The sequence below is a fragment of the Salvelinus fontinalis genome, unplaced genomic scaffold (assembly GCF_029448725.1).
Source record: "Salvelinus fontinalis isolate EN_2023a unplaced genomic scaffold, ASM2944872v1 scaffold_0099, whole genome shotgun sequence".
NCBI classification, from domain to species: Eukaryota; Metazoa; Chordata; class Actinopteri; order Salmoniformes; family Salmonidae; genus Salvelinus; species Salvelinus fontinalis.
The window spans coordinates 369,802-397,673 of record NW_026600308.1 but is presented as its reverse complement, the minus strand read 5'-3'; the positions used below and the strand labels follow the sequence as shown (position 1 = coordinate 397,673).

The window sequence follows — 27,872 nt, the reverse complement described above, 5'->3', positions numbered from 1 at the left end:
GAGTACATTTTTTAGGATGCACAGAGCCTCGGCCAGTGATGGCGCGTAAACGAGCAAGTCCACCAACAGCATAGCCTGACAAGACTGTACCCTCTTGGTTGCTCCTTGTGGCAAATTATACAGGCTGGGGAATTAGCTCAAATGGTAGAGTGCTTGCTTAGCATGCGAGTGGTAGCGTGATCGATGCCCACATTCTCCAAAAAACACAATGTTTTTGTGGATCCAAGAAAGCTCCAGTTCACACTTCATGCAGTTTTGTCTAACGACAACCTACTGTCATGTAACAATGACAAGCAACATTCATGTAACACTGATGTCACAATGTCAGATGAAAACGAATGACATGACTTACTTTCAGAGGAGCAGCGTAGCACACACAATTCATGCCCACAAACAAAGCTATGGGAAGTTTCCTTGAAGCCAATGCAGAGGGTAAAGAAAAACAACAACCTAAAATGTACCTCATTGCCAGTACGGGGATCGAACCCACAAACTTGGCGTTATTAGTACCACGCTCTAACCGACTGAGCTAACCGGCCGCTTGCAAAGGAGTACATTTTTTAGGATGCACAGAGCCTCGGCCAGTGCTGGCGCGTAAACGAGCAAGTCCACCAACAGCATAGCCTGACAAGACTGTACCCTCTTGGTTGCTCCTTGTGGCAAATTATACAGGCTGGGGAATTAGCTCAAATGGTAGAGTGCTTGCTTAGCATGCGAGTGGTAGTGGGATCGATGCCCACATTCTCCAAAAAACACAATGTTTTTGTGGATCCAAGAAAGCTCCAGTTCACACTTCATGCAGTTTTGTCTAAAGACAACCTACTGTCATGTAACAATGACAAGCAACTTTCATGGAACACTGATGTCATAATGTCAGATGAAAAAGAACGACATGACTTACTTTCAGAGTAGCAGCGTAGCACACACAATTGATGCCCACAAACAAAGCTGTGGGAAGTTTCCTTGAAAGCCAATGCAGAGGGTAAAGAAAAACAACAACTTAAAATGTACCTCATGGCCAGTACGGGGATCGAACCTACGACCTTGGCGTTATTAGCACCACGCTCTAACCATCTGAGCTAACCGGCCGCTTGCAACAGAGCAAAATTTTTAGGATGCATAGAGCCTCGGCCAGTGCTGGCGCGTAAACGAGCAAGTCCACCAACAGCATAGCCTGACAAGACTGGACCCTCTTGGTTGCTCCTTGTGGCAAATCATACAGGCTGGGGAATTTGCTCAAATGGTAGAGTGCTTGCTTAGCATGCGAGAGGTAGTGGGATCGATGCCCACATTCTCCAAAAAACAATTTTTTTTTGTGGATCCAAGAACGCTCCAGTTCACACTTCATGCAGCTTTGTCTAACGACAACCTACTGTCATGTAACAATGACAAGCAACTTTCATGTAACACTGATGTCACAATGGCAGATGAAAACGAATGACATGACTTACTTTCAGAGGAACAGCGTAGCACACACAATTGATGCCCACAAACAAAGCTGTGGGAAGTTTCCTTGAAGCCAATGCAGAGGATAAAGAAAAACAACAACTGAAAATGTACCTCCTGGCCAGTACGGGGTTCAAACCCACAACCTTGGCGTTATTAGCACCACGATCTAAACAACTGAGCTAACCGCCCGCTTGCAATGGAGAAACATTTTGAGGATGCACAGAGCCTCGGCCAGTGCTGGCGCATAAACGAACAAGTCCACCAACAGCATAGCCTGACAAGACTGGACCCTCTTGGTTGCTCCTTGTGGCAAATCATACAGGCTGGGGAATTAGCTCAAATGGTAGAGTGCTTGCTTAGCATGCGAGAGGTAGTGTGATCGATGCCCACATTCTCCAAAAACACAATGTTTTTGTGGATCCAAGAAAGCTCCAGTTCACACTTCATGCAGTTTTGTCTAACGACAACCTACTGTCATGTAACAATGACAAGCAACTTTCATGTAACACTGATGTCATAATGTTAGATGAAAATGAATGACATGACTTACTTTCAGAGTAGCAGCGTAGCACACACAATTGATGCCCACAAACAAAGCTGTGGGAAGTTTCCTTGAAGCCAATGCAGAGGGTAAAGAAAAACAACAACTTAAAATGTACCTAATTGCCAGTATGTGGATCAAACCTACGACCTTGGTGTTATTAGCACCACGCTCTAACAAACTGAGCTAACCGGCCGTTTGCAAAGGAGCAAAATTTTTAGGATGCACAGAGCCTCGACCAGTGCTGGCGCATAAACGAGCAAGTCCACCAACAGCATAGCCTGACAAGACTGGACCCTCTTGGTTGCTCCTTGTGGCAAATCATACAGGCTAGGGATTTAGCTAAAATGGTAGAGTGCTTGCTTAGCATGCGAGAGGTCGTCGGATCGATGCCCACATTCTCCTAAAAAAATAATTTTTTTGTGGATCCAAGAAAGCTCCAGTTCACACTTCATGCAGTTTTGTCTAACGACAACCTACTGTCATGTAACAATGACAAGCAACATTCATGTAACACTGATGTCACAATGTCAGATGAAAACGAATGACATGACTTACTTTCAGAGGAGCAGCGTAGCACACACAATTCATGCCCACAAACAAAGCTATGGGAAGTTTCCTTGAAGCCAATGCAGAGGGTAAAGAAAAACAACAACTTAAAATGTACCTCATTGCCAGTACGGGGATCGAACCCACAAACTTGGCGTTATTAGTACCACGCTCTAACTGACTGAGCTAACCGCCCGCTTGCAAAGGAGTACATTTTTTAGGATGCACAGAGCCTCGGCCAGTGCTGGCGCGTAAACGAGCAAGTCCACCAACAGCATAGCCTGACAAGACTGTACCCTCTTGGTTGCTCCTTGTGGCAAATTATACAGGCTGGGGAATTAGCTCAAATGGTAGAGTGCTTGCTTAGCATGCGAGTGGTAGCGTGATCGATGCCCACATTCTCCAAAAAACACAATGTTTTTGTGGATCCAAGAAAGCTCCAGTTCACACTTCATGCAGTTTTGTCTAACGACAACCTACTGTCATGTAACAATGACAAGCAACATTCATGTAACACTGATGTCACAATGTCAGATGAAAACGAATGACATGACTTACTTTCAGAGGAGCAGCGTAGCACACACAATTCATGCCCACAAACAAAGCTATGGGAAGTTTCCTTGAAGCCAATGCAGAGGGTAAAGAAAAACAACAACCTAAAATGTACCTCATTGCCAGTACGGGGATCGAACCCACAAACTTGGCGTTATTAGTACCACGCTCTAACCGACTGAGCTAACCGGCCGCTTGCAAAGGAGTACATTTTTTAGGATGCACAGAGCCTCGGCCAGTGCTGGCGCGTAAACGAGCAAGTCCACCAACAGCATAGCCTGACAAGACTGTACCCTCTTGGTTGCTCCTTGTGGCAAATTATACAGGCTGGGGAATTAGCTCAAATGGTAGAGTGCTTGCTTAGCATGCGAGTGGTAGTGGGATCGATGCCCACATTCTCCAAAAAACACAATGTTTTTGTGGATCCAAGAAAGCTCCAGTTCACACTTCATGCAGTTTTGTCTAACGACAACCTACTGTCATGTAACAATGACAAGCAACTTTCATGTAACACTGATGTCATAATGTTAGATGAAAATGAATGACATGACTTACTTTCAGAGTAGCAGCGTAGCACACACAATTGATGCCCACAAACAAAGCTGTGGGAAGTTTCCTTGAAGCCAATACAGAGGGTAAAGAAAAACAACAACTTAAAATGTACCTAATTGCCAGTACGGGGATCAAACCTACGACCTTAGCGTTATTAGCACAACGCTCTAACCAACTGAACTAACCGGCCGCTTGCAATGGAGCAGAATTTTTAGGATGCACAGAGCCTCGGCCAGTGCTGGCGCGTAAACGAGCAAGTCCACCAACAGCATAGCCTGACAAGACTGGACCCTCTTGGTTGCTCCTTGTGGCAATTTATACAGGCTGGGGAATTAGCTCAAATGGTAGAGTGCTTGCTTAGCATGCAAGTGGTAGTGGGATCGATGCCCACATTCTCCAAAAAACACAATGTTTTTGTGGATCCAAGAAAGCTCCAGTTCACACTTCATGCAGTTTTGTCTAACGACAACCTACTGTCATGTAACAATGACAAGCAACTTTTGATGTAACACTGATGTCATAATGTTAGATGAAAATGAATGACATGACTTACTTTCAGAGTAGCAGCGTAGCACACACAATTGATGCCCACAAACAAAGCTGTGGGAAGTTTCCTTGAAGCCAATACAGAGGGTAAAGAAAAACAACAACTTAAAATGTACCTAATTGCCAGTATGGGGATCAAACCTACGACCTTGGCGTTATTAGCACAACGCTCTAACCAACTGAGCTAACCGGCAGCTTGCAATGGAGCAAAATTTTTAGGATGCACAGAGCCTCGGCCAGTGCTGGCGCGTAAACGAGCAAGTCCACCAACAGCATAGCCTGACAAGACTGGACCCTCTTGGTTGCTCCTTGCGGCAAATCATACAGGCTGGGGAATTAGCTCAAATAGTAGAGCGCTTGCTTAGCGTGAGAGAGGTAGAGGGATCGATGCCCACATTCTCCAAAAAACAAAATTTTTGTGGATCCAAAAAAGCTCCAGTTCACACTTCATGCATTTTTGTCTAACGACAACCTACTGTCATGTAACAATGACAAGAAACTTTCATGTAACACTGATGTCACAATGTCAGATGAAAACGAATGACATGACTTACTATCAGAGGAGCAGCGTAGCACACACAATTGATGCCCACAAACAAAGATGTGGGAAGTTTCCTTGAAGCCAATACAGAGGGTAAAGAAAAACAACAACTTAAAATGTACCTAATTGCCAGTACGGGGATCAAACCTACGACCTTGGCGTTATTAGCACAACGCTCTAACCAACTGAGCTAACCGGCCGCTTGCAATGGAGCAGAATTTTTAGGATGCACAGAGCCTCGGCCAGTGCTGGCGCGTAAACGAGCAAGTCCACCAACAGCATAGCCTGACAAGACTGGACCCTCTTGGTTGCTCCTTGTGGCAAATTATACAGGCTGGGGAATTAGCTCAAATGGTAGAGTGCTTGCTTAGCATGCAAGTGGTAGTGGGATCGATGCCCACATTCTCCAAAAAACACAATGTTTTTGTGGATCCAAGAAAGCTCCAGTTCACACTTCATGCAGTTTTGTCTAACGACAACCTACTGTCATGTAACAATGACAAGCAACTTTCATGTAACACTGATGTCATAATGTTAGATGAAAATGAATGACATGACTTACTTTCAGAGTAGCAGCGTAGCACACACAATTGATGCCCACAAACAAAGCTGTGGGAAGTTTCCTTGAAGCCAATGCAGAGGGTAAAGAAAAACAACAACTTAAAATGTACCTCATTGCCAGTACGGGGATCGAACCCAAAACTTGGCGTTATTAGTACCACGCTCTAACCGACTGAGCTAACCGGCCGCTTGCAAAGGAGTACATTTTTTAGGATGCACAGAGCCTCGGCCAGTGCTGGCGCGTAAACGAGCAAGTCCACCAACAGCATAGCCTGACAAGACTGTACCCTCTTGGTTGCTCCTTGTTTCAAGTTATGCAGGCTGGGGAATTAGCTCAAATGGTAGAGTGCTTGCTTAGCATGCGAGTGGTAGTGGGATCGATGCCCACATTCTCCAAAAAACACAATGTTTTTGTGGATCCAAGAAAGCTCCAGTTCACACTTCATGCAGTTTTGTCTAACGACAACCTACTGTCATGTAACAATGACAAGCAACTTTCATGTAACACTGATGTCATAATGTTAGATGAAAATGAATGACATGACTTACTTTCAGAGTAGCAGCGTAGCACACACAATTGATGCCCACAAACAAAGCTGTGGGAAGTTTCCTTGAAGCCAATACAGAGGGTAAAGAAAAACAACAACTTAAAATGTACCTAATTGCCAGTACGGGGATCAAACCTACGACCTTGGCGTTATTAGCACAACGCTCTAACCAACTGAGCTAACCGGCCGCTTGCAATGGAGCAAAATTTTTAGGATGCACAGAGCCTCGGCCAGTGCTGGCGCGTAAACGAGCAAGTCCACCAACAGCATAGCCTGACAAGACTGGACCCTCTTGGTTGCTCCTTGTGGCAAATTATACAGGCTGGGGAATTAGCTCAAATGGTAGAGTGCTTGCTTAGCATGCGAGTGGTAGTGGGATCGATGCCCACATTCTCCAAAAAACACAATGTTTTTGTGGATCCAAGAAAGCTCCAGTTCACACTTCATGCAGTTTTGTCTAACGACAACCTACTGTCATGTAACAATGACAAGCAACTTTCATGTAACACTGATGTCACAATGTCAGATGAAAATGAATGACATGACTTACTATCAGAGGAGCAGCGTAGCACACACAATTGATGCCCACAAACAAAGCTGTGGGAAGTTTCCTTGAAGCCAATGCAGAGGGTAAAGAAAAACAACAACTTAAAATGTACCTCATGGCCAGTACGGGGATCGAACACACGACCTTGGCATTATTAGCACCACGCTCTAACCAACTGAGCTAACCAGCCGCTTGCCACAGAGCAAAATTTTTAGGATGCACAGAGCCTCGGCCAGTGCTGGCGCGTAAACGAGCAAGTCCACCAACAGCATAGCCTGACAAGACTGGACCCTCTTGGTTGCTCCTTGTGGCAAATCATACAGGTTAGGGAATTAGCTAAAATGGTAGAGTGCTTGCTTATTATGCGAGAGGTCGTCGGATCGATGCCCACATTCTCCTAAAAAAAATTTTTTTTTTGTGGATCCAAGAAAGCTCCAGTTCACACTTCATGCAGTTTTGTCTAACGACAACCTACTGTCATGTAACAATGACAAGCAACTTTCATGGAACACTGATGTCATAATGTCAGATGAAAAAGAATGACATGACTTACTTTCAGAGTAGCAGCGTAGCACACACAATTGATGCCCACAAACAAAGCTGTGGGAAGTTTCCTTGAAAGCCAATGCAGAGGGTAAAGAAAAACAACAACTTAAAATGTACCTCATGGCCAGTACGGGGATCGAACCTACGACCTTGGCGTTATTAGCACCACGCTCTAACCAACTGAGCTAACCGGCCGCTTGCAGCAGAGCAAAATTTTTAGGATGCACAGAGCCTCGGCCAGTGCTGGCGCGTAAACGAGCAAGTCCACCAACAGCATAGCCTGACAAGACTGGACCCTCTTGGTTTCTCCTTGTGGCAAATCATACCGGCTGGGGAATTAGCTCAAATGGTAGAGTGCTTGCTTAGCATGCGAGAGGTAGTGTGATCGATGCCCACGTTCTCCAAAAAACACAATTTTTTTGTGGATCCAAGAAAGCTCCAGTTCACACTTCATGCAGTTTTGTCTAACGACAACCTACTGTCATGTAACAATGACAAGCAACTTTCATGTAACACTGATGTCATAATGTCAGATGAAAACGAATGACATGACTTACTTTCAGAGTAGCAGCGTAGCACACACAATTGATGCCCACAAACAAAGCTGTGGGAAGTTTCCTTGAAGCCAATGCAGAGGGTAAAGAAAAACAACAACTTAAAATGTACCTCATGGCCAGTACGGGGATCGAACACACGACCTTGGCATTATTAGCACCACGCTCTAACCAACTGAGCTAACCAGCCGCTTGCCACAGAGCAAAATTTTTAGGATGCACAGAGCCTCGGCCAGTGCTGGCGCGTAAACGAGCAAGTCCACCAACAGCATAGCCTGACAAGACTGGACCCTCTTGGTTGCTCCTTGTGGCAAATCATACAGGTTAGGGAATTAGCTAAAATGGTAGAGTGCTTGCTTATTATGCGAGAGGTCGTCGGATCGATGCCCACATTCTCCTAAAAAAAAATTTTTTTTGTGGATCCAAGAAAGCTCCAGTTCACACTTCATGCAGTTTTGTCTAACGACAACCTACTGTCATGTAACAATGACAAGCAACTTTCATGGAACACTGATGTCATAATGTCAGATGAAAAAGAATGACATGACTTACTTTCAGAGTAGCAGCGTAGCACACACAATTGATGCCCACAAACAAAGCTGTGGGAAGTTTCCTTGAAAGCCAATGCAGAGGGTAAAGAAAAACAACAACTTAAAATGTACCTCATGGCCAGTACGGGGATCGAACCTACGACCTTGGCGTTATTAGCACCACGCTCTAACCAACTGAGCTAACCGGCCGCTTGCAGCAGAGCAAAATTTTTAGGATGCACAGAGCCTCGGCCAGTGCTGGCGCGTAAACGAGCAAGTCCACCAACAGCATAGCCTGACAAGACTGGACCCTCTTGGTTTCTCCTTGTGGCAAATCATACCGGCTGGGGAATTAGCTCAAATGGTAGAGTGCTTGCTTAGCATGCGAGAGGTAGTGTGATCGATGCCCACGTTCTCCAAAAAACACAATTTTTTTGTGGATCCAAGAAAGCTCCAGTTCACACTTCATGCAGTTTTGTCTAACGACAACCTACTGTCATGTAACAATGACAAGCAACTTTCATGTAACACTGATGTCATAATGTCAGATGAAAACGAATGACATGACTTACTTTCAGAGTAGCAGCGTAGCACACACAATTGATGCCCACAAACAAAGCTGTGGGAAGTTTCCTTGAAGCCAATGCAGAGGGTAAAGAAAAACAACAACTTAAAATGTACCTCATGGCCAGTACGGGGATCAAACCCACAACCTAGGCGTTATTAGCACTATGCTCTAACCAACTGAGCTAACCGGCCGCTTGTAACGGAACAACATTTTTAGAATGCACAGAGCCTCGGCCAGTGCTGGCGTGTAAACGAGCAAGTTCACCAACAGCATAGCCTGACAAGACTGGACCCTCTTGGTTGCTCCTTGTGGCAAATCATACAGGCTGGGGAATTAGCTCAAATGGTAGAGTGCTTGCTTAGCATGCGAGAGGTAGTGGGATCGATGCCCACATTCTCCAAAAAACTATTTTTTTTTGTGGATCCAAGAACGCTCCAGTTCACACTTCATGCAGCTTTGTCTAACGACAACCTACTGTCATGTAACAATGACAAGCAACTTTCATGTAACACTGATGTCATAATGTCAGATGAAAACGAATGACATGACTTACTTTCAGAGTAGCAGCGTAGCACACACAATTGATGCCCACAAACAAAGCTGTGGGAAGTTTCCTTGAAGCCAATGCAGAGGATAAAGAAAAACAACAACTGAAAATGTACCTCCTGGCCAGTACGGTGTTCAAACCCACAACCTTGGCGTTATTAGCACCACGATCTAAACAACTGAGCTAACCGCCCGCTTGCAATGGAGAAACATTTTGAGGATGCACAGAGCCTCGGCCAGTGCTGGCGCATAAACGAACAAGTCCACCAACAGCATAGCCTGACAAGACTGGACCCTCTTGGTTGCTCCTTGTGGCAAATCATACAGGCTGGGGAATTAGCTCAAATGGTAGAGTGCTTGCTTAGCATGCGAGAGGTAGTGTGATCGATGCCCACATTCTCCAAAAAACACAATGTTTTTGTGGATCCAAGAAAGCTCCAGTTCACACTTCATGCAGTTTTGTCTAACGACAACCTACTGTCATGTAACAATGACAAGCAACTTTCATGTAACACTGATGTCATAATGTTAGATGAAAATGAATGACATGACTTACTTTCAGAGTAGCAGCGTAGCACACACAATTGATGCCCACAAACAAAGCTGTGGGAAGTTTCCTTGAAGCCAATGCAGAGGGTAAAGAAAAACAACAACTTAAAATGTACCTAATTGCCAGTACGGGGATCAAACCTACGACCTTGGTGTTATTAGCACCACGCTCTAACAAACTGAGCTAACCGGCCGTTTGCAAAGGAGCATAATTTTTAGGATGCACAGAGCCTCGACCAGTGCTGGCGCGTAAACGAGCAAGTCCACCAACAGCATAGCCTGACAAGACTGGACCCTCTTGGTTGCTCCTTGTGGCAAATCATATAGGCTAGGGATTTAGCTAAAATGGTAGAGTGCTTGCTTAGCATGCGAGAGGTCGTCGGATCGATGCCCACATTCTCCTAAAAAAATAATTTTTTTGTGGATCCAAGAAAGCTCCAGTTCACACTTCATGCAGTTTTGTCTAACGACAACCTACTGTCATGTAACAATGACAAGCAACATTCATGTAACACTGATGTCACAATGTCAGATGAAAACGAATGACATGACTTACTTTCAGAGGAGCAGCGTAGCACACACAATTGATGCCCACAAACAAAGCTATGGGAAGTTTCCTTGAAGCCAATGCAGAGGGTAAAGAAAAACAACAACTTAAAATGTACCTCATTGCCAGTACGGGGATCAAACCCACGACCTTGGCGTTATTAGTACCACGCTCTAACCGACTGAGCTAACCGGCCGCTTGCAAAGGAGTACATTTTTTAGGATGCACAGAGCCTCGGCCAGTGCTGGCGCGTAAACGAGCAAGTCCACCAACAGCATAGCCTGACAAGACTGTACCCTCTTGGTTGCTCCTTGTGGCAAATTATACAGGCTGGGGAATTAGCTCAAATGGTAGAGTGCTTGCTTAGCATGCGAGTGGTAGTGGGATCGATGCCCACATTCTCCAAAAAACACAATGTTTTTGTGGATCCAAGAAAGCTCCAGTTCACACTTCATGCAGTTTTGTCTAACGACAACCTACTGTCATGTAACAATGACAAGCAACATTCATGTAACACTGATGTCACAATGTCAGATGAAAACGAATGACATGACTTACTTTCAGAGGAGCAGCGTAGCACACACAATTCATGCCCACAAACAAAGCTATGGGAAGTTTCCTTGAAGCCAATGCAGAGGGTAAAGAAAAACAACAACTTAAAATGTACCTCATTGCCAGTACGGGGATCAAACCCACGACCTTGGCGTTATTAGTACCACGCTCTAACCGACTGAGCTAACCGGCCGCTTGCAAAGGAGTACATTTTTTAGGATGCACAGAGCCTCGGCCAGTGCTGGCGCGTAAACGAGCAAGTCCACCAACAGCATAGCCTGACAAGACTGTACCCTCTTGGTTGCTCCTTGTGGCAAATTATACAGGCTGGGGAATTAGCTCAAATGGTAGAGTGCTTGCTTAGCATGCGAGTGGTAGTGGGATCGATGCCCACATTCTCCAAAAAACACAATGTTTTTGTGGATCCAAGAAAGCTCCAGTTCACACTTCATGCAGTTTTGTCTAACGACAACCTACTGTCATGTAACAATGACAAGCAACATTCATGTAACACTGATGTCACAATGTCAGATGAAAACGAATGACATGACTTACTTTCAGAGGAGCAGCGTAGCACACACAATTCATGCCCACAAACAAAGCTATGGGAAGTTTCCTTGAAGCCAATGCAGAGGGTAAAGAAAAACAACAACTTAAAATGTACCTCATTGCCAGTACGGGGATCGAACCCACAAACTTGCCATTATTAGTACCACGCTCTAACCGACTGAGCTAACCGGCCGCTTGCAAAGGAGTACATTTTTTAGGATGCACAGAGCCTCGGCCAGTGCTGGCGCGTAAACGAGCAAGTCCACCAACAGCATAGCCTGACAAGACTGTACCCTCTTGGTTGCTCCTTGTGGCAAATTATACAGGCTGGGGAATTAGCTCAAATGGTAGAGTGCTTGCTTAGCATGCGAGTGGTAGTTGGATCGATGCCCACATTCTCCAAAAAACACAATGTTTTTGTGGATCCAAGAAAGCTCCAGTTCACACTTCATGCAGTTTTGTCTAACGACAACCTACTGTCATGTAACAATGACAAGCAACTTTCATGTAACACTGATGTCATAATGTTAGATGAAAATGAATGACATGACTTACTTTCAGAGTAGCAGCGTAGCACACACAATTGATGCCCACAAACAAAGCTGTGGGAAGTTTCCTTGAAGCCAATACAGAGGGTAAAGAAAAACAACAACTTAAAATGTACCTAATTGCCAGTACGGGGATCAAACCTACGACCTTGGCGTTATTAGCACAACGCTCTAACCAACTGAGCTAACCGGCCGCTTGCAATGGAGCAAAATTTTTAGGATGCACAGAGCCTCGGCCAGTGCTGGCGCGTAAACGAGCAAGTCCACCAACAGAATAGCCTGACAAGACTGGACCCTCTTGGTTGCTCCTTGTGGCAAATTATACAGGCTGGGGAATTAGCTCAAATGGTAGAGTGCTTGCTTAGCATGCGAGTGGTAGTGGGATCGATGCCCACATCCTCCAAAAAACACAATGTTTTTGTGGATCCAAGAAAGCTCCAGTTCACACTTCATGCAGTTTTGTCTAACGACAACCTACTGTCATGTAACAATGACAAGCAACTTTCATGTAACACTGATGTCATAATGTTAGATGAAAATGAATGACATGACTTACTTTCAGAGTAGCAGCGTAGCACACACAATTGATGCCCACAAACAAAGCTGTGGGAAGTTTCCTTGAAGCCAATACAGAGGGTAAAGAAAAACAACAACTTAAAATGTACCTAATTGCCAGTACGGGGATCAAACCTATGACCTTGGCGTTATTAGCACAACGCTCTAACCAACTGAGCTAACCAGCCGCTTGCAATGGAGCAAAATTTTTAGGATGCACAGAGCCTCGGCCAGTGCTGGCGCGTGAACGAGCAAGTCCACCAACAGCATAGCCTGACAAGACTGGACCCTCTTGGTTGCTCCTTGTGGCAAATCATACAGGTTAGGGAATTAGCTAAAATGGTAGAGTGCTTGCTTATTATGCGAGAGTTCGTCGGATCGATGCCCACATTCTCCTAAAAAAATATTTTTTTTGTGGATCCAAGAAAGCTCCAGTTCACACTTCATGCAGTTTTGTCTAACGACAACCTACTGTCATGTAACAATGACAAGCAACTTTCATGTAACACTGATGTCATAATGTCAGATGAAAACGAATGACATGACTTACTTTCAGAGTAGCAGCGTAGCACACACAATTGATGCCCACAAACAAAGCTGTGGGAAGTTTCCTTGAAGCCAATGCAGAGGGTAAAGAAAAACAACAACTTAAATTGTACCTCATGGCCAGTACGGGGATCAAACCCACAACCTAGGCGTTATTAGCACTATGCTCTAACCAACTGAGCTAACCGGCCGCTTGTAACGGAACAACATTTTTAGAATGCACAGAGCCTCGGCCAGTGCTGGCGCGTAAACGAGCAAGTCCACCAACAGCATAGCCTGACAAGACTGGACCCTCTTGGTTGCTCCTTGTGGCAAATCATACAGGCTGGGGAATTAGCTCAAATGGTAGAGTGCTTGCTTAGCATGCGAGAGGTAGTGGGATCGATGCCCACATTCTCCAAAAAACTATTTTTTTTTGTGGATCCAAGAACGCTCCAGTTCACACTTCATGCAGCTTTGTCTAACGACAACCTACTGTCATGTAACAATGACAAGCAACTTTCATGTAACACTGATGTCATAATGTCAGATGAAAACGAATGACATGACTTACTTTCAGAGTAGCAGCGTAGCACACACAATTGATGCCCACAAACAAAGCTGTGGGAAGTTTCCTTGAAGCCAATGCAGAGGATAAAGAAAAACAACAACTGAAAATGTACCTCCTGGCCAGTACGGTGTTCAAACCCACAACCTTGGCGTTATTAGCACCACGATCTAAACAACTGAGCTAACCGGCCGCTTGCAATGGAGAAACATTTTGAGGATGCACAGAGCCTCGGCCAGTGCTGGCGCATAAACGAACAAGTCCACCAACAGCATAGCCTGACAAGACTGGACCCTCTTGGTTGCTCCTTGTGGCAAATCATACAGGCTGGGGAATTAGCTCAAATGGTAGAGTGCTTGCTTAGCATGCGAGAGGTAGTGTGATCGATGCCCACATTCTCCAAAAAACACAATGTTTTTGTGGATCCAAGAAAGCTCCAGTTCACACTTCATGCAGTTTTGTCTAACGACAACCTACTGTCATGTAACAATGACAAGCAACTTTCATGTAACACTGATGTCATAATGTTAGATGAAAATGAATGACATGACTTACTTTCAGAGTAGCAGCGTAGCACACACAATTGATGCCCACAAACAAAGCTGTGGGAAGTTTCCTTGAAGCCACTGCAGAGGGTAAAGAAAAACAACAACTTAAAATGTACCTAATTGCCAGTACGGGGATCAAACCTACGACCTTGGTGTTATTAGCACCACGGTCTAACAAACTGAGCTAACCGGCCGTTTGCAAAGGAGCATAATTTTTAGGATGCACAGAGCCTCGACCAGTGCTGGCGCGTAAACGAGCAAGTCCACCAACAGCATAGCCTGACAAGACTGGACCCTCTTGGTTGCTCCTTGTGGCAAATCATATAGGCTAGGGATTTAGCTAAAATGGTAGAGTGCTTGCTTAGCATGCGAGAGGTCGTCGGATCGATGCCCACATTCTCCTAAAAAAATAATTTTTTTGTGGATCCAAGAAAGCTCCAGTTCACACTTCATGCAGTTTTGTCTAACGACAACCTACTGTCATGTAACAATGACAAGCAACATTCATGTAACACTGATGTCACAATGTCAGATGAAAACGAATGACATGACTTACTTTCAGAGGAGCAGCGTAGCACACACAATTCATGCCCACAAACAAAGCTATGGGAAGTTTCCTTGAAGCCAATGCAGAGGGTAAAGAAAAACAAAACTTAAAATGTACCTCATTGCCAGTACGGGGATCGAACCTACGACCTTGGCGTTATTAGCACAACGCTCTAACCAACTGAGCTAACCGGCCGCTTGCAATGGAGCAAAATTTTTAGGATGCACAGAGCCTCGGCCAGTGCTGGCGCGTAAACGAGCAAGTCCACCAACAGCATAGCCTGACAAGACTGTACCCTCTTGGTTGCTCCTTGTGGCAAATTATACAGGCTGGGGAATTAGCTCAAATGGTAGAGTGCTTGCTTAGCATGCGAGTGGTAGTGGGATCGATGCCCACATTCTCCAAAAAACACAATGTTTTTGTGGATCCAAGAAAGCTCCAGTTCACACTTCATGCAGTTTTGTCTAACGACAACCTACTGTCATGTAACAATGACAAGCAACTTTCATGTAACACTGATGTCATAATGTTAGATGAAAATGAATGACATGACTTACTTTCAGAGTAGCAGCGTAGCACACACTATTGATGCCCACAAACAAAGCTGTGGGAAGTTTCCTTGAAGCCAATACAGAGGGTAAAAAAAAACAACAGCTTAAAATGTACCTAATTGCCAGTACGGGGATCAAACCTACGACCTTGGCGTTATTAGCACAACGCTCTAACCAACTAAGCTAACCGGCCGCTTGCAATGGAGCAAAATTTTTAGGATGCACAGAGCCTCGGCCAGTGCTGGCGCGTAAACGAGCAAGTCCACCAACAGCATAGCCTGACAAGACTGTACCCTCTTGGTTGCTCCTTGTGGCAAATTATACAGGCTGGGGAATTAGCTCAAATGGTAGAGTGCTTGCTTAGCATGCGAGTGGTAGTGGGATCGATGCCCACATTCTCCAAAAAACACAATGTTTTTGTGGATCCAAGAAAGCTCCAGTTCACACTTCATGCAGTTTTGTCTAACGACAACCTACTGTCATGTAACAATGACAAGCAACTTTCATGTAACACTGATGTCACAATGTTAGATGAAAATGAATGACATGACTTACTTTCAGAGTAGCAGCGTAGCACACACAATTGATGCCCACAAACAAAGCTGTGGGAAGTTTCCTTGAATCCAATGCAGAGGGTAAAGAAAAACAACAACTTAAAATGTACCTAATGGCCAGTACGGGGATCAAACCTACGACCTTGGCTTTATTAGCACCACGCTCTAACCAACTGAGCTAACCGGCCGCTTGCAATGGAGCAAAATTTTTAGGATGCACAGAGCCTCGGCCAGTGCTGGCGCGTAAACGAGCAAGTCCACCAACAGCATAGCCTGACAAGACTGGACCCTCTTGGTTGCTCCTTGTGGCAAATCATACAGGCTGGGGAATTAGCTCAAATGGTAGAGTGCTTGCTTAGCATGCGAGAGGTAGAGGGATCGATGCCCACATTCTCCAAAATACACAATTTTTTGTGGATCCAGGAAAGCTCCAGTTCACACTTCATGCAGTTTTGTTCAACGACAACCTAGTGTCATGTAACAATGACAAGCAACTTTCATGTAACACTGATGTCACAATGTCAGATGAAAACGAATGACATGACTTACTTTCAGAGGAGCAGCGTAGCACACACAATTGATGCCCACAAACAAAGCTGTGGGAAGTTTCCTTGAAGCCAATGCAGAGGGTAAAGAAAAACAACAACTTAAAATGTACCTCATGGCCAGTACGGGGATCGAACCCACAACCTTGGCGTTAATAGCACCATGCTCTAACCAACTGAGCTAACGGGCCGCTTGCAACGGAACAACATTTTTAGAATGCACAGAGCCTCGGCCAGAGCTGGCGCGTAAACGAGCAAGTCCACCAACAGCATAGCCTGACAAGACTGGACCCTCTTGGTTGCTCCTTGTGGCAAATCATAAAGGCTGGGGAATTAGCTCAAATGGTAGAGTGCTTGCTTAGCATGCGAGTGGTAGTGGGATCGTTGCCCGCATTCTCCAAAAAACAAATGGTAGAGTGCTTGCTTAGCATGCGAGAGGTATTGGGATCGATGCCCACATTCTCCAAAAAACACAATTTTTTTGTGGATCCAAGAAAGCTCCAGTTCACACTTCATGCAGTTTTGTCTAACGACAACTTACTGTCATGTAACAATGACAAGCAACTTTCATGTAACACTGATGTCACAATGTCAGATGAAAACGAATGACATGACTTACTTTCAGAGTAGCAGCGTAGCACACACAATTGATGCCCACCAACAAAGCTGTGGGAAGTTTCCATGAAGCCAATGCAGAGGGTAAAGAAAAACAACAACTTAAAATGTACCTTTTGGCAAGTACGGGGATCGAACCCACGACTTTGGCGTTATTAGCACCACGCTCCAACCAACTGAGCTAACCGGCCGCTTGAAACGTAGCAACATTTTTAGGATACACAGAGCCTCGGCCAGTGCTGGCGCGTAAACGAGCAAGTCCACCAACAGCATAGCCTGACAAGACTGGACCCTCTTGGTTGCTCCTTGTGGCCAATCATACAGGCTGGGGAATTAGCTCAAATGGTAGAGTAGCTTGCTTATTATGCGAGAGGTAGTGGGATCGATGCCCATATTCTCCAAAAAACATAATTTTTTTGTGTATCCAAGAAAGCTCCAGTTCACACTTCATGCAGTTTTGTCTAACGACAACCTACTGTCATGTAACAATGACAAGCAACTTTCATGTAACACTGATGTCACAATGTCAGATGAAAACGAATGACATGACTTACTATCAGAGGAGCAGAGTAGCACACACAATTGATGCCCACAAACAAAGCTGTGGGAAGTTTCCTTGAAGCCAATGCAGAGGGTTAAGAAAAACAACAACTTAAAATGAACCTCATGGCCAGTACGGGGATCAAACCCACGACCTTGGCGTTATTAGCACCACGCTCTAACCAACTGAGCTAACCGGCCGCTTGCATCGAAGCAAAATTTTTAGGATGCACCGAGCCTCGGCCAGTGCTGGCGCGTAAACGACCAAGTCCACCAACAGCATAGCCTGACAAGACTGGACCCTCTTGGTTGCTCCTTGTGGCAAATCATAAAGGCTGGGGAATTAGCTCAAATGGTAGAGTGCTTGCTTAGCATGCGAGTGGTAGTGGGATCGATGCCCACATTCTCCAAAAAACACAATTTTTTTGTGGATCCAAGAAAGCTCCAGTTCACACTTCATGCAGTTTTGTCTAACGACAACCTACTGTCATGTAACAATGACAAGCAACTTTCATGTAACACTGATGTCACAATGTCAGATGAAAACGAATGACATGACTTACTTTCAGACGAGCAGCGTAGCACACACAATTGATGCCCACAAACAAAGCTGTGGGAAGTTTCCTTGAAGCCAATGCAGAGGGTAAAGAAAAACAACAACTTAAAATGTTCCTCATTGCCAGTACGGGGATCGAACCCACAACCTTGGCGTTATTAGCACCACGCTCTAACCATCTGAGCAAACCGGCAGCTTGCAATGGAGCAAAATTTTTAGGATGCACAGAGCCTCGGCTAGTGCTGGCGCGTAAACGAGCAAGTCCACCAACAGCATAGCCTGACAAGACTGGACCCTCTTGGTTGCTCCTTGTGGCAAATCATAAAGGGTGGGGAATTAGCTCAAATGGTAGAGTGCTTGCATAGCATGCGAGAGGTAGTGGGAGTGATGCCCACATTCTCCAAAAAACAATTTTTTTGTGGATCCAAGAAAGCTCCAGTTCACACTTCATGCAGTTATGTTCAACGACAACCTACTGTCATGTAACAATGACAAGCAACTTTCATGTAACACTGATGTCACAATGTCAGATGAAAACGAATGACATGACTTACTTTCAGAGTAGCAGTGTAGCACACACAATTGATGCCCACAAACAAAGCGGTGGGAAGTTTCCTTGAAGCCAATGCAGAGGGTAAAGAAAAACAACAACTTAAAATGTACCTCATGGCCAGTACGGGGATCGAACACACGACCTTGGCGTTTTTAGCACCACGCTCTAACCAACTGAGCTAACCAGCCGCTTGCAATGTTACAACATTTTTAGGATGCACAGAGGCTCGGCCAGTGCTGGCGCGTAAACGAGCAAGTCCACCAACAGCATAGCCTGACAAGACTGGACCCTCTTGGTTGCTCCTTGTGGCGAATCATACAGGCTGGGGAATTAGCTCAAATGGTAGAGTAGCTTGCTTAGCATGCGAGAGGTAGTGGGATCGATGCCCACATTCTCCAAAAAACATAATTTTTTTGTGTATCCAAGAAAGCTCCAGTTCACACTTCATGCAGTTTTGTCTAACGACAACCTACTGTCATGTAACAATGACAAGCAACTTTCATGTAACACTGATGTCACAATGTCAGATGAAAACGAATGCATGACTTACTATCAGAGGAGCAGAGTAGCACACACAATTGATGCCCACAAACAAAGCTGTGGGAAGTTTCCTTGAAGCCAATGCAGAGGGTAAAGAAAAACAACAACTTAAAATGTACCTTATGGCCAGTACGGGGATCGAACCCACGACCTTGGCTTTATTAGCACCACGCTCTAACCAACTGAGCTAACCGGCCACTTGCAACAGACCAAAATTTTTAGGATGCACAGAGCCTCGGCCAGTGCTGGCGCGTAAACGAGCAAGTCTACCAACAGCATAGCCTGACAAGACTGGACCCTCTTGGTTGCTCCTTGTGGCAAATCATAAAGGCTGGGGAATTAGCTGAAATGGTAGAGTGCTTGCTTAGCATGAGAGTGGTAGTGGGATCGATGCCCACATTCTCCAAAAAACAAATGGTAGAGTGCTTGCTTAGCATGCGAGAGGTAGTGTGATGGATGCCCACATTCTCCAAAAAACATAATTTTTTTGTGTATCCAAGAAAGCTCCAGTTCACACTTCATGCAGTTTTGTCTAACGACAACCTACTGTCATGTAACAATGACAAGCAACTTTCATGTAACACTGATGTCACAATGTCAGATGAAAACGAATGCATGACTTACTATCAGAGGAGCAGAGTAGCACACACAATTGATGCCCACAAACAAAGCTGTGGGAAGTTTCCTTGAATCCAATGCAGAGGGTAAAGAAAAACAACAACTTAAAATGTACCTCTTGCCAGTACGGGGATCGAACCCACGACCTTGGCGTTATTAGCACCACGCTCTAACCAACTGAATTAACCGGCCGCTTGCAAAGGAGCAACATTTTTTGGATGCACAGAGCCTTGGCCAGTGCTGGCGCGTAAACGAGCAAGTCCACCAACAGCATAGCCTGACAAGACTGTACCCTCTTGGTTGCTCCTTGTGGCAAATCATACAGGCTGGCGAATTAGCTCAAATGGTAGAGTGTTTGCTTAGCATGCGAGAGGTAGTGGGATCGATGCAAACATTCTCCAAAAAAACAATTTTTTTGTGGATCCAAGAAAGCTCCAGTTCACACTTCATGCAGTTTTGTCTAACGACAACCTACTGTCATGTAACAATGACAAGCAACTTTCATGTAACACTGATGTCACAATTTCAGATGAAAACGAATGACATGACTTACTTTCAGAGTAGCAGCGTAGCACACACAATTGATGCCCACAAACAAAGCTGTGGGAAGTTTCCTTGAAGCCATTGCAGAGAATATAGAAAAACAACAACTTAAAATGTTTCTCATGGCCAGTACGGGGATCGAACCCACGACCTTGGCGTTATTAGCACCATTCTCTAACAAACTGAGCTAACCAGCCGCTTGCAATGTAACAACATTTTTATAATGCACAGAGGCTCGGCCAGTGCTGGCGCGTAAACGAGCAAGTCCACCAACAGCATAGCCTGACAAGACTGGACCCTCTTGGTTGCTCCTTGTGGCAAATCATACAGGCTGAGGAATTAGCTCAAATTGTAGAGTGCTTGCTTAGCATGCGAGAGGTAGTGAGATCGATGCCCACATTCTCCAAAAAACACAGTTTTTTTGTGGATCCAAGAAAGCTCCAGTTTACACTTCATGCAGATATGTTCAACGACAACCTACTGTCATGTAACAATGACAAGCAACTTTCATGTAACACTGATGTAACAATGTCAGATGAAAACGAATGACATGACTTACTTTCAGAGTAGCAGCGTAGCACACACAATTGATGCCCACAAACAAAGCTGTGGGAAGTTTCCTTGAAGCCATTGCAGAGAATATAGAAAAACAACAACTTAAAATGTACCTCATGGCCAGTACGGGGATCGAACCCACGACCTTGGCTTTATTAGCACCACGCTCTAACCAACTGAGCTAACCGGCCACTTGCAAAAGAGCAAAATTTTTAGGATGCACAGAGCCTCGGCCAGTGCTGGCGCGTAAACGAGCAAGTCTACCAACAGCATAGCCTGACAAGACTGGACCCTCTTGGTTGCTCCTTGTGGCAAATCATAAAGGCTGGGGAATTAGCTCAAATGGTAGAGTGCTTGCTTAGCATGCGAGTGGTAGTGGGATCGATGCCCACATTCTCCAAAAAACAAATGGAAGAGTGCTTGCTTAGCATGCGAGAGGTAGTGTGATGGATGCCCACGTTCTCCAAAAAACATAATTTTTTTGTGGATCCAAGAAAGCTCCAGTTCACACTTCATGCAGTTTTGTCTAACGACAACCTACTGTCATGTAACAATGACAAGCAACTTTCATGTAACACTGATGTCACAATGTCAGATGAAAACGAATGACATGACTTACTATCAGAGGAGCAGCGTAGCACACACAATTGATGCCCACAAACAAAGCTGTGGGAAGTTTCCTTGAAGCCAATGCAGAGGGTAAAGAAAAACAACAACTTAAAATGTACCTCATGGCCAGTTCGGGGATCGAACCAACGACCTTGGCGTTATTAGCACCACGCTCGAACCAACTGAGCTAACCGGTCGCTTGCGATGGAGCAACATTTTTTGGATGCACAGAGCCTCGGCCAGTGCTGGCGCGTAAACGAGCAAGTCCACCAACAGCATAGCCTGACAAGACTGGACCCTCTTGGTTGCTCCTTGTGGCCAATCATACAGGCTGGGGAATTAGCTCAAATAGTAGAGTAGCTTGCTTAGCATGCGAGAGGTAGTGGGAGCGATGCCCATATTCTCCAAAAAACACAATTTTTTTGTGTATCCAAGAAAGCTCCAGTTCACACTTCATGCAGTTTTGTCTAACGACAACCTACTGTCATGTAACAATAACAAGCAACTTTCATGTAACACTGATGTCACAATGTCAGATGAAAACGAATGACATGACTTACTATCAGAGGAGCAGAGTAGCACACACAATTGATGCCCACAAAAAAAGCTGTGGGAAGTTTCCTTGAAGCCAATGCAGAGGGTTAAGAAAAACAACAACTTAAAATGTACCTCATGGCCAGTACGGGGATCAAACCCACGACCTTGGCGTTATTAGCACCACGCTCTAACCAACTGAGCTAACCGGCCGCTTGCATCGAAGCAAAATTTTTTGGATGCACCGAGCCTCGGCCAGTGCTGGCGCGTAAACGAGCAAGTCCACCAACAGCATAGCCTGACAAGACTGGACCCTCTTGGTTGCTCCTTGTGGCAAATCATAAAGGCTGGGGAATTAGCTCAAATGGTAGAGTGCTTGCTTAGCATGCGAGTTGGAGTGGGATCGATGCCCACATTCTCCAAAAAACACAATTTTTTTGTGGATCCAAGAAAGCTCCAGTTCACACTTCATGCAGTTTTGTCTAACGACAACCTACTGTCATGTAACAATGACAAGCAACTTTCATGTAACACTGATGTCACAATGTCAGATGAAAACGAATGACATGACTTACTTTCAGAGGAGCAGCGTAGCACACACAATTGATGCCCACAAACAAAGCTGTGGGAAGTTTCCTTGAAGCCAATGCAGAGGGTAAAGAAAAACTACAACTTAAAATGTTCCTCATTGCCAGTACGAGGATCGAACCCACAACCTTGGCGTTATTAGCACCACGCTCTAACCATCTGAGCAAACCGGCCGCTTGCAACGGAGCAAAATTTTTAGGATGCACAGAGCCTCGGCCAGTGCTGGCGCGTAAACGAGCAAGTCCACCAACAGCATAGCCTGACAAGACTGGACCCTCTTGGTTGCTCCTTGTGGCAAATCATAAAGCCTGGGGAATTAGCTCAAATGGTAGAGTGCTTGCTTAGCATGCGAGAGGTCGTGGGATCGATGCCCACATTCTCCAAAAAACACAATTTTTTTGTGGATCCAAGAAAGCTCCAGTTCACACTTCATGCAGTTTTGTTCAACGACAACCTACTGTCATGTAACAATGACAAACAACTTTCATGTAACACTGATGTCACAATGTCACATGAAAACGAATGACATGACTTACTTTCAGAGGAGCAGCGTAGCACACACAATTGATGCCCACAAACAAAGCTGTGGGAAGTTTCCTTGAAGCCAATGCAGAGGGTAATGAAAAACAACAACTTAAAATGTACCTTTTGGCCAGTACGGGGATCGAACCCACGACCTTGGCGTTATTAGCACCACGCTCCAACCAACTGAGCTAACCGGCCGCTTGAAACGTAGCAAAATTTTTAGGATACACAGAGCCTCGGCCAGTGCTGGCGCGTAAACGAGCAAGTCCACCAACAGCATAGCCTGACAAGACTGGACCCTCTTGGTTGCTCCTTGTGGCCAATCATACAGGCTGGGGAATTAGCTCAAATGGTAGAGTAGCTTGCTTAGCATGCGAGAGGTAGTGGGATCGATGCCCATATTCTCCAACAAACACAATTTTTTTGTGTATCCAAGAAAGCTCCAGTTCACACTTCATGCAGTTTTGTCTAACGACAACCTACTGTCATGTAACAATGACAAGCAACTTTCATGTAACACTGATGTCACAATGTCAGATGAAAACGAATGACATGACTTACTTTCAGAGGAGCAGCGTAGCACACACAATTGATGCCCACAAACAAAGCTGTGGGAAGTTTCCTTGAAGCCAATGCAGAGGGTAATGAAAAACAACAACTTAAAATGTACCTCATGGCCAGTACGGGGATCGAACCCACGACCTTGGCGTTATTAGCACCACGCTCTAACCAACTGAGCTAACCGGCCACTTGCAACGGATCAAAATTTTTAGGATGAACAGAGCCTCGGCCAGTGCTGGCGCGTAAACGATCAAGTCCACCAACAGCATAGCCTGACCAGACTGGACCCTCTTGGTTGCTCCTTGTGGCAAATCATAAAGGGTGGGGAATTAGCTCAAATGGTAGAGTGCTTGCTTAGCACGCGAGAGGTAGTGGGATTGATGCCCACATTCTCCAAAAAACACAATTTTTTTGTGGATCCAAGAAAGCTCCAGTTCACACTTCATGCAGTTATGTTCAACGACAACCTACTGTCATGTAACAATGACAAGCAACTTTCATGTAACACTGATGTCACAATGTCACATGAAAACGAATGAAATGACTTACTTTCAGAGGAGCAGCGTAGCACACACAATTGATGCCCACAAACAAAGCTGTGGGAAGTTTCCTTGAAGCCAATGCAGAGGGTAATGAAAAACAACAACTTAAAATGTACCTCATGGCCAGTACGGGGATCGAACCCACGACCTTGGCGTTATTAGCACCACGCTCTAACCAACTGAGCTAACCGGCCACTTGCAACGGATCAAAATTTTTAGGATGTTCAGAGCCTCGGCCAGTGCTGGCGCGTAAACGATCAAGTCCACCAACAGCATAGCCTGACCAGACTGGACCCTCTTGGTTGCTCCTTGTGGCAAATCATAAAGGGTGGGGAATTAGCTCAAATGGTAGAGTGCTTGCTTAGCATGCGAGAGGTAGTGGGATTGATGCCCACATTCTCCAAAATAAACAATTTTTTTGTGGATCCAAGAAAGCTCCAGTTCACACTTCATGCAGTTATGTTCAACGACAACCTACTGTCATGTAACAATGACAAGCAACTTTCATGTAACACTGATGTCACAATGTCACATGAAAACGAATGAAATGACTTACTTTCAGAGGAGCAGCGTAGCACACACAATTGATGCCCACAAACAAAGCTGTGGGAAGTTTCCTTGAAGCCAATGCAGAGGGTAATGAAAAACAACAACTAAAAATGTACCTCATGGCCAGTACGGGGATCGAACCCACGACCTTGGCGTTATTAGCACCACGCTCTAACCAACTGAGCTAACCGGCCACTTGCAATGGATCAAAATTTTTAGGATGCACAGAGCCTCGGCCAGTGCTGGCGCGTAAACGATCAAGTCCACCAACAGCATAGCCTGACAAGACTGGACCCTCTTGGTTGCTCCTTGTGGCAAATCATAAAGGGTGGGGAATTAGCTCAAATGGTAGAGTGCTTGCGTAGCATGCGAGAGGTAGTGGGATTGATTCCCTCATTCTGCAAAAAACACAATTTTTTTGTGGATCCAAGAAAGCTCCAGTTCACACTTCATGCAGTTTTGTCTAACGACAACCTACTGTCATGTAACAATGACAAGCAACTTTCATGTAACACTGATGTCACAATGTCAGATGAAAACGAATGACATGACTTACTTACAGAGGAGCAGCGTAGCACACACAATTGATGCCCACAAACAAGGCTGTGGGAAGTTTCATTGAAGCCAATGCAGAGGGTAAAGAAAAACAACAACTTAAAATGTACCTCATGGCCAGTACTGGGATCGAACCCACGACCTTGGCGTTATTAGCACCACGCTCTAACCAACTGAGCTAACCGGCCGCTAGCAACGGAGCTAAAATTTTAGGATGCACAGAGCCTCGGCCAGTGCTGGCGCGTAAACGAGCAAGTCCACCAACAGCATAGCCTGACAAATCTGGACCCTCTTGGTTGCTCCTTGTGGGAAATCAAGCAGGCTGGGGAATTAGCTCAAATGGTAGAGTGCTTGCTTAGCATGCGAGAGGTAGTGGGATCGATGCCCACTTTCTCCAAAAAACACAATTTTTTTGTGGATCCAAGAAAGCTCCAGTTCACACTTCATGCAGTTTTGTCTAACGACAACCTACTGTCATGTAACAATGACAAGCAACTTTCATGTAACACTGATGTCACAATGTCAGATGAAAACGAATGACATGACTTACTTTCAGAGGAGCAGCGTAGCACACACAATTGATGCCAACAAACAAGGCTGTGGGAAGTTTCATTGAAGCCAATGCAGAGGGTAAAGAAAAACAACAACTTAAAATGTACCTCATGGCCAATACTGGGATAGAACCCACGACCTTGGCGTTATTAGCACCACGCTCTAACCAACTGAGCTAAACGTCCGCATGCAACGGAGCAAAATTTTTAGGGTGCACAGAGCCTCGGCCAGTGCTGGCGCGTAAACGAGCAAGTCCACCAACAGCATAGCCTGACAAGACTGGACCATCTTGTTTGCTCCTTGTGGCAGATCATGAAGGCTGGGGAATTAGCTCAAATGGTAGAGTGCGTGCTTAGCATGCGAGAGGTAGTGGGATCGATTCCCACATTCTCCAAAAAACAGTTTTTTTTTGTGCATCCAAGAAAGCTCCAGTTCACACTTCATGCAGTTTTGTCTAACAACAACCTACTGTCATGTAACAATGACAAGCAACTTTCATGTAACACTGATGTCACAATGTCACATGAAAACGAATGAAATGACTTACTTTCAGAGGAGCAGCGTAGCACACACAATTGATGCCCACAAACAAAGCTGTGGGAAGTTTCCTTGAAGCCAATGCAGAGGGTAATGAAAAACAACAACTTAAAATGTACCTCATGGCCAGTACGGGGATCGAACCCACGACCTTGGCGTTATTAGCACCACGCTCTAACCAACTGAGCTAACCGGCCGCTAGCAACGGAGCTAAAATTTTAGGATGCACAGAGCCTCGGCCAGTGCTGGCGCGTAAACGAGCAAGTCCACCAACAGCATAGCCTGACAAATCTGGACCCTCTTGGTTGCTCCTTGTGGGAAATCAAGCAGGCTGGGGAATTAGCTCAAATGGTAGAGTGCTTGCTTAGCATGCGAGAGGTAGTGGGATCGATGCCCACTTTCTCCAAAAAACACAATTTTTTTGTGGATCCAAGAAAGCTCCAGTTCACACTTCATGCAGTTTTGTCTAACGACAACCTACTGTCATGTAACAATGACAAGCAACTTTCATGTAACACTGATGTCACAATGTCAGATGAAAACGAATGACATGACTTACTTTCAGAGGAGCAGCGTAGCACACACAATTGATGCCAACAAACAAGGCTGTGGGAAGTTTCATTGAAGCCAATGCAGAGGGTAAAGAAAAACAACAACTTAAAATGTACCTCATGGCCAATACTGGGATCGAACCCACGACCTTGGCGTTATTAGCACCACGCTCTAACCAACTGAGCTAACCGGCCGCATGCAACGGAGCAAAATTTTTAGGATGCACAGAGCCTCGGCCAGTGCTGGCGCGTAAACAAGCAAGTCCACCAACAGCATAGCCTGACAAGACTGGACCCTCTTGGTTGCTCCTTGTGGCAAATCATAAAGGGTGGGGAATTAGCTCAAATGGTAGAGTGCTTGCTTAGCATGCGAGAGGTTGTGGGATTGATGCCCACATTCTCCAAAAAACACTATTTTTTTGTGGATCCAAGAAAGCTCCAGTTCACACTTCATGCAGTTTTGTCTAACAACAACCTACTGTCATGTAACAATGACAAGCAACTTTCATGTAACACTGATGTCACAATGTCACATGAAAACGAATGAAATGACTTACTTTCAGAGGAGCAGCGTAGCACACACAATTGATGCCCACAAACAAAGCTGTGGGAAGTTTCCTTGAAGCCAATGCAGAGGGTAATGAAAAACAACAACTTAAAATGTACCTCATGGCCAGTACGGGGATCGAACCCACGACCTTGGCGTTATTAGCACCACGCTCTAACCAACTGAGCTAACCGGCCGCTAGCAACGGAGCTAAAATTTTAGGATGCACAGAGCCTCGGCCAGTGCTGGCGCGTAAACGAGCAAGTCCACCAACAGCATAGCCTGACAAATCTGGACCCTCTTGGTTGCTCCTTGTGGGAAATCAAGCAGGCTGGGGAATTAGCTCAAATGGTAGAGTGCTTGCTTAGCATGTGAGAGGTAGTGGGATCGATGCCCACTTTCTCCAAAAAACACAATTTTTTTGTGGATCCAAG

General features: G+C 45.2%; 12 non-coding genes across 12 annotated transcripts; 3 read left to right on the top strand and 9 right to left on the bottom strand.

Moving 5' to 3' along the window:
* The first annotated feature begins 3,969 nt into the window (after nt 1–3,969).
* trnaa-agc (transfer RNA alanine (anticodon AGC)) lies at nt 3,970–4,042 on the top strand. The gene has a single exon. It is a non-coding gene; the product is annotated as a tRNA-Ala (tRNA).
* A 1,024-nt stretch (nt 4,043–5,066) lies between these two features.
* trnaa-agc (transfer RNA alanine (anticodon AGC)) lies at nt 5,067–5,139 on the top strand. The gene has a single exon. It is a non-coding gene; the product is annotated as a tRNA-Ala (tRNA).
* An 11,246-nt stretch (nt 5,140–16,385) lies between these two features.
* On the bottom strand, nt 16,386–16,459 carry trnan-auu (transfer RNA asparagine (anticodon AUU)). Its single transcript has one exon. It is a non-coding gene; the product is annotated as a tRNA-Asn (tRNA).
* A 1,091-nt stretch (nt 16,460–17,550) lies between these two features.
* On the bottom strand, nt 17,551–17,624 carry trnai-aau (transfer RNA isoleucine (anticodon AAU)). Its single transcript has one exon. It is a non-coding gene; the product is annotated as a tRNA-Ile (tRNA).
* Nucleotides 17,625–18,646: 1,022 nt separating this feature from the next.
* trnaf-aaa (transfer RNA phenylalanine (anticodon AAA)) lies at nt 18,647–18,720 on the bottom strand. Its single transcript has one exon. It is a non-coding gene; the product is annotated as a tRNA-Phe (tRNA).
* Nucleotides 18,721–22,070: 3,350 nt separating this feature from the next.
* trnai-aau (transfer RNA isoleucine (anticodon AAU)) lies at nt 22,071–22,144 on the bottom strand. Its single transcript has one exon. It is a non-coding gene; the product is annotated as a tRNA-Ile (tRNA).
* A 685-nt stretch (nt 22,145–22,829) lies between these two features.
* trnaa-agc (transfer RNA alanine (anticodon AGC)) lies at nt 22,830–22,902 on the top strand. Its single transcript has one exon. It is a non-coding gene; the product is annotated as a tRNA-Ala (tRNA).
* An 816-nt stretch (nt 22,903–23,718) lies between these two features.
* trnai-aau (transfer RNA isoleucine (anticodon AAU)) lies at nt 23,719–23,792 on the bottom strand. The gene has a single exon. It is a non-coding gene; the product is annotated as a tRNA-Ile (tRNA).
* A 475-nt stretch (nt 23,793–24,267) lies between these two features.
* Nucleotides 24,268–24,341, bottom strand: trnai-aau (transfer RNA isoleucine (anticodon AAU)). The gene has a single exon. It is a non-coding gene; the product is annotated as a tRNA-Ile (tRNA).
* A 475-nt stretch (nt 24,342–24,816) lies between these two features.
* trnai-aau (transfer RNA isoleucine (anticodon AAU)) lies at nt 24,817–24,890 on the bottom strand. Its single transcript has one exon. It is a non-coding gene; the product is annotated as a tRNA-Ile (tRNA).
* Nucleotides 24,891–26,463: 1,573 nt separating this feature from the next.
* trnai-aau (transfer RNA isoleucine (anticodon AAU)) lies at nt 26,464–26,537 on the bottom strand. The gene has a single exon. It is a non-coding gene; the product is annotated as a tRNA-Ile (tRNA).
* A 1,024-nt stretch (nt 26,538–27,561) lies between these two features.
* Nucleotides 27,562–27,635, bottom strand: trnai-aau (transfer RNA isoleucine (anticodon AAU)). The gene has a single exon. It is a non-coding gene; the product is annotated as a tRNA-Ile (tRNA).
* Between the last annotated feature and the right edge of the window lie 237 nt (nt 27,636–27,872).